This window comes from Echinops telfairi, unplaced genomic scaffold (genome assembly GCF_000313985.2).
Source record: "Echinops telfairi isolate 266 unplaced genomic scaffold, ASM31398v2 ScPeMD7_17;HRSCAF=63, whole genome shotgun sequence".
Classification (NCBI taxonomy): Eukaryota; Metazoa; Chordata; class Mammalia; order Afrosoricida; family Tenrecidae; genus Echinops; species Echinops telfairi.
This window is the reverse complement of record NW_022103914.1, coordinates 7,964,651-7,971,926: the sequence shown is the minus strand read 5'-3', so window position 1 is coordinate 7,971,926 and position 7,276 is coordinate 7,964,651.

The following is a 7,276-nucleotide window of genomic DNA, read 5'->3' as shown; positions in this document are numbered from 1 at the left end:
GAGGGTTTTCAGCTGCCTAGAAGGGATTCTCTCACCTCGTTGCTCAAGGATTAGCCAATAATGACTCAAGAGGTCATTTACATTCCATTTTCCCACACTGTTTCTAAGTCGATTCCAAATCTTAGCAACCCTATTTAGGGTTCTCAAGGCTATAAATCTTTATGGGAACAGACGGCCTAATTTTTTCCCTGCAGAGAGTCTGGTGAGTGGAGCCATCAGCCTTGCGGTTAGCCGTCCACCACCACCAGAGTTCTTTCTGCTCTCCGTGGCTCGACAGTCAGACTTCCTCAGAGCTCCTGGGTCATTTTACAAAGAGGAAACGGAAACCCAGAGAAGGAAAAGAACTTGTTCAAGCCCACTTCCCACGGCTGCTAAGGTTCTCTTTTGCCTCCTCAAGCTGCTGTTCTCAGCCTACCAAAGTAGCAGACACCCCAAACTCTTACCTTTATTTTTTTTTGAATTAGAATTTTAATAAGGGACCCCTGAAAAGTAAAAGCCTTCATGAAATAGGAGGTGGTTTCAAAAACTTTGTGGAAAAATGGAATGAAAAGATGGGGATTTTTTTCCCCCCACAAATGTTTTGAAGCCCTGTAATAGAAGGCTAAAGAATGCAGGCCTTTTAGGGACTGTGGTGGCAAGGAATGCCTCTTGTGCATGTTCTCCTAGCACCATAAGCCGTGTCCTCTGAAGGCTCTGTTCTGGCGATTAAACTCCCATCCAGAGGAAGAGAAAGTGATGTGCTCAAGGTCAGTTGAGTTTGAGAAGGGAGAGTGGGTAGGGCATCAGTCCCGCATCAGTGCACTCTCAGTTCTGTCTTCCAGTTCAGGGCTTGCAAGTGGCTCTTGGGCACCATCTAGAGATCTAGAAACCCTCCCTCATTTGCTTATCCACAGGTGCTGCCCAGCCTCTGCAGAGGAACACATCTTCCCTTTATGTGCCAATTTGCCTGCTAGCCCTGATTCTCAGGGACAATTGGTCACCACCTGGGGGTCACCACCTGGGTCTTGGTGGAGGAACTCGTGTTTTTAAAACAACAACATGTGGTATCTGGTAGAAGGAGCCCTGATGGCATAGTGGATTTCTGCCAGGGCCAAAACATCTGCTTGCCTGAATGCGTTGTGTAGACACCTCGAGGTGTTCTGGGGCCCATATCCACACACCTGCAGCAGCTGTTGCATAGAGGAAAGATTTCCGAATCTAGAGCTGGTCTGAAGCTTTGGATGTAGTCAGACGATGGGGTAACACCAGGGTTCAGTCTTATGCAATATTTGTGCGCTATCTCTCTGGCTCAGGTCCCAATACGTGTCTACTGTTAACAACCATGGAATTAGACCAGCAGTTCTCAACCTGTGGGCTGAGACCCCTTTGAGCATCGAATGACCCTTTCACAGGGGTCACCTAATACATCCTGTGTATCAGATATTTATATTATGATTCATAAAGGTACTAAACTATCAGATATTTACATTATGATTCATAACAGTACCAAACTTATAGTTATGAAGTAGCAACGAAAATAATTTTATGGTCAGGGGTCACCACAACATGAAGAACTGTATGAAAGGGTCATGGCACGAGGAAGGTTGAGGACCACTGGCTTAGACAAAGTGCTTGGATGGGAGGCATTCTTGTGGGTGAGGTTGTAAGGTGGAACTGAACAAGAACAGAACCTGGTTCATGAGTTCTACTGCTCAGAGAAAGGTGGAGGTTGGAGTCCACCGAGAAGCACTGCGGAAGACAGGCATGGCGATCTGCGTCGGAAAATCCAGTCACTGCAACCCAAGTGAAGCCCAGTTCTACTCTGGCTGACACACCTGGGCTCACCGTAAGTCAGAATGGACTTAAATGGCAACTGGCATTTTTTCAGGGTCTTGTAAAAGGCAGCACAGGGGCCGTGATTGCTGCTGGGTTATTCAATCTGAAATAGCACTGTCAGGAGAAGAGCGGGCCAGTGAGCTTCCCCACAGAAGAAGATGTACACAGGCAGGGCCAAAAGATGAAAGAGTAGATGGGTACTTAACTATCTCACAGCACATGGAAAGATGATGGGCTAATTTTCCACCTGAAGCTGTTGACCTGTGCCACTCTGGCCCAGTCTCGCCCATCGGCTGCAGCAGGAGAGCTAGGTGGTTGCCCTAGGCTCGCTGGCTGCGTTTTTATGTGTTCTATGTAATGGGATTCATTTGGTCAGCATTCGATTATCAGTCCAGTACAGCACTAATGATGTCCTCTCGGCATGCCCCACCCCCTGCAGCCCGCCCCAAACTTTCCATACATATTTGTGATCATGAGAGGCACATTCCTGAAATGGGCACTAATCCCCTTAAAATAATTCTTTAGAAGGATTGTTTTCTAGAAATGTGCAGGTTCTGAGATTTTTCTCTTGTGGATCTTGTGTACATAGGAACACATAGCGTCCTCTTCTCCTGATAGACCCTGGGCGGCGGGGGGTGGCCTGGGAATGTGCTCCAGTGTGAATAGGAGCTGTCCGGTAAACACAGGCTGTCGTGGTTGGCAGCGTGGTGTGAAACGATCAGTGAAAACTCCTATAGCGCAATAAGAGAGCTATGCTGTTGCCCTAGATTACTGCCAAGAGAAATTTCAACTCATTTCACCCTCTCCTTTGCATTGTATTCTGGATTTTCTCTGAAGAACAATGTGTTATATATACAGCCCAACACTGGACCACAGAACAATCTTTACCTGTACAATTCAGCGATATCGATAATATGCATCATGCTGATCAGCCATTTCCATTCTTCCTTTCCAACTTGTTCCACCACCATCAACAGAAACTCAGTGACCCCTAAGAAATAACCCCCCCTTACTATCCAACCCCACCCCTCTCCCCAGGTAACCACTAATAGTAACCACTAATATGCCTTGTTCTCTGTGTTAGGCCAGGTTGACTAGAGAAACAAATCCAGAGACACTCATATATGTGTAAGAAAGAGCTTTGTATCAAGAAATAATCATGCATCAATAAAATATCCCAGCCCAGTCCAACTCAAGTCCTGAAGTCCGATACGAGTCCTTCAGTCCCTCTCCAGAGACGGAGTCACATGCAGTGATGCAGAGTGCAGGAGGATCACAGGCCGGTGGGTGAAGAGTCTTGTGGATCCAATGGCGGCAGCCACATCACAGAGCTCAGAGTAGCTTGTGAACAGGAAGGTGAAGGCAGAGAGAGGGGCCGCCTCCAGAGAGCTGATTTATCTTGGTCATACCTCCAAGAGAGGTCATCAAACTGCGGCCCGATTGACAGACTAAACTCCACCCATATCTTCTTAGGTGCTGCGTTGGCACAAGAAAACCTATCGCCGACAGTCTCTATACATTGGTCTGTTTTGTGTAAGTGGGATCGTATGCTATCTGTTCTTGTGTGATTGCTTTATTTCACTCGGCGCAGTGTTTCCAAGGTTGATCTGTGATGTAGTTGTCATTAGCAGTAGGCATTCATTTCTATTTATGGCTTAGTAGTATTCCCGTGTCTGTATATACCCTACGTTTTGCTTATCCATTCATCTGTTGACACTTAGGTTGGCCAGGGTGGATGGTGCTGTGACTGGCATTAGTGAACAGCCTTTCGTTTAGGTGCTTGCTTTCAGTTCTGGGGATACAGGATCGGGATGGCCTGGTTATATGGCAGTTCTAGGTTTAATTTTCTGATGAACCACCAACCTGGTTTTCACAGTGGCTGTACCGTGTTGCCTTCCCATAAGCAGTGGACGAATGGCCATTTTTTGTTTTCAGTCCTAAGCGGTCCTTAAACCACTAAGTGATACCATTCATTCTTTTTAGGAATGATGTATTCTGCTAGAGACTACAGTTCAGAAGAGGCACATTGCTAGGATGACCATGGATTCTGGCTTGGCTCAGGAGAATTGCCGTCTATTTCTCATGTCTCTGTGAAATTGCTTTTTGTTTTATTCATTTAATTTTAATTGCAATCTGGAGGGATGTTTACAGAATAGATTGTTTTTCCATTCAGCAATTCCTACGCATTTGATTATTTTAAATTAATCCTTTTATTGGTGGGCTCTAGTATTAAGCACACTTGTACATATATTGCCATTAACATTTCCAAAACAAGTTCTTTCTACTTGAGCCCTGGGTATCAACTCCACTCTGCAACCCCTACCTTCCCACACTCATGAATCCTTAATCAATTATATATTATTATTGTTATTTCGTATCTTACACTGTCCATTGTCTCCCTTCACCCACCTTTCTGTTATTCATCCCCCTGGGTGGGGTTTAGATCTAACCATGTGATGGGTTCCCCCTTACCCCCCACCCCCAGCCATCCCCCTACCTTCATGATATCACTTCTCCCACTACTGTTCCTGAGGGACAGAATTTTGTCCAGAATTCCATGTGTTGAGAGCTCTTATCTGTACCAATGTGTGTACTCTGGTCTAGCCAGATTGGTAAGGTAGAATTGAGTCTTGGTAGTGGAGGTGAGGAGGAAGCATTCAGGAACTAGAGGAATGATGTGTGTTTCGTTGGTGCTATATAGCACCCTGGTTGGATTGTCCCTTCCTTGTAACTCCTCTGTGGGGGGCTTTGGGTCTCCACTCCAACCCCCCTCTTTCACATTGATATAATTGTTTGTTTTGAATCTTTCGATACCCAATACCTGCTCCCGTCGATACCTGGTGTGCTTCTTCCATATGGGCCTATTTGCTTCCCTGCTAGATGGCCGCTTATTTAACTTCAAGCCTTTAAGACCCCAAATGCCACATCCTTTGATAGCCAGGCACCCTCAGCTTTCTTTACCACATTTGCTCATGCACCCATTTTATCTTCAGCGATTGTGTAGGGAAGGTGAGTATCACAGAGTGCCAGGTTATTAGAACAAAGTGTTCTTGTGTTAAGGGAGGCCTTGGGTAGAGGCCCAAAGTCTGTCTGCTATCTTAATACTTAACATATAAATATATGTACATTGGCTTCCATCCCTTTCATTATAAATTAATATATTTACGTATATACATACCTATAACTATACCTCTATAAATAGCTTTTGCCTCCTATTTTTTCCCTCTATTTCCTTTCACCTTCCTCTTATCCCACTATCATTCTCACCCTCCATTCGGCTCTCAGTAATTCATCTCGGATACATTGCACTTGATCAAACCCCACCAGGCATTATACGCCCTCCTCACCATCAATGTTAGATCTCTTGTTGTTTCCTTATCCCTGAGTTTGTTGGCTCCCCACTCCCCTTCCCCGTATACATTTGATTTTCTGACAGTGCTTATGATCCTTACAGTGTAACACCACTCTTCACACTTCCTCCCTGCGTTTACAATTTCTCTCTTTTTATTTTTCCCATGCCTTTCTGCCTCCTGAGTATTATTCTTGAACAAAAATTATGGTTGATTTCAAGGAGTACCCCCCTCTCTGGTTTTATTGTTTACGTTATAGGTCAGTCTATCATTTGGCTCAAAGTTCAGTCATGGGGATAAATTCCATTTCAGACTAGAAGGTGTCTAATAGCCATAGTCTTGAGGATTCTACCAGTTAATGTCAGACCAGTAAGCCTGGTCTTTTTAATTATTTTGAGTTTTATTCCACATTTTTCCCTCCCCCCACCCCCCATGTCCAGGACTTCATATTGTGATCCCTTTGAGAGTTGTCAGCAATGTAGCTGGGTACCATCTAGTTCTTCTGGTCTCTGGGTCATGGACGCTTTCGCTGGTAGTTCCCCTGAGTCTTTGGGTTTCACTAATTGTTCCCTTGAGTCTTTGAGGTTTTTTTAATCTTCTTTGCTTCAGATTGGAAGAGACTAATTGTACCTTAGATAGCCACTCACATGCATTTAAGACTCCAGTCTCTACTTTTTATTCATCTATTTAATTATAGCTTAGATGTTGGTTTACAATTCAGATGGTCAACTTTGAATCCCAGTCTAAACTACTAATCACGTCCCCCATCACCCACCCTGCCTCCATCCTTGATTTCTCTTCTGCCTCCTATGGATCATCATCTTCCTCGTCACCCAAGTCAACACCATCATCCAAGTCCATCAACCACCTTATCCATTGCTTTATCTTCTCTTCCTTGGCCTCCTCCCTTTGGCATGAAAATCTTTACCTTGTTTTCTTTTCCTTTCCGTATAACAGTGGTCTCATAAAATTTTTATCCTTTTGTGACTGGCTAGTTTTATTCAACACAATCTTCTCCAGGTCCATCCATGCCATGAGGTGCTTATTGGCTTCATCATTTTTTTCTTTTAGCAATGCATAGTATCCCATTATGTGTACGTACCATAGTTGAATCATTCTTCTGCTGATGGGCATTTAAGTTGTTCCCATTTTCTTTCCATGCTATTGTGAACAGTGTTGGGATAAACATGGGTGAGCACATGTCTGCTCACGCTATGGCTCTTACTTCTATAGGACATACATGAGTAGCAGAGGCATCGGTGGATTGTATGGCACTTCTGTTCCCAGTTGTTCGAGGTGCCGCCATATTGCTTTCTACAGTAGTTGTACATAGTTACAGTCCCACTAGCAATGCAAGACGCTTCCAGTCTCTCCGCAGACTCTCAAGCCCTTATTGTTTTCTGATTTTTGGAATTTGGCTGTTATTGTGAGTGTAAGGTGGTATCTCATTGCTGCTTTGGTTTGCATCTCCCAGATGGCTAGTGATTGTGGACCTTTCTTCATATGTTGGTTGGCTATTTGATGTCATCTTTGGTGAACTGTCTGTTCTTGCCCTTGGCCCACTTTTTAATTGGGTTACTTGTCTATTTTATTGAAGTGCTGCAGTTTCCTATGAGTTTTAGAGATAAGACCCTTGTCTGTGTGTCGTTGTCAAAGACCGCTTTCCCACTCTGCACTCATCTCTGTCCACTTCATCACTTGATGAGGTCTCTCGATATACATAAGTGTCTATTTTTACAACTGGAAATTCATTTGTAAGATCTCAGTCCTATACTTTATTTTTGCTTCCTTTGTTATATTTTATAGTGTTTCTATGCCCTGCAACAGGGTCCTTAAACTCAAACTCAGTGCCTTTGAGGCAATTCCAACGTACAGTGATCCCATAGGACAGAGAATAACTGCCCCTGTGTGTTCCAGAGACTGTAACTTTTCCTGGAATATAGAGCTTCATCTTTCCCCCCTGGAATTTCTGGTGGTCTCGAACCACTGACCATGGAGTTAACAGCATGATGGGTTTTTTTTAAATCATTCTATTAGGGGCTCATACAACTCTTATCACAATCCATACACACATCAATTGTGTAAAGCGCATTTGTACATTCATTGCCCTC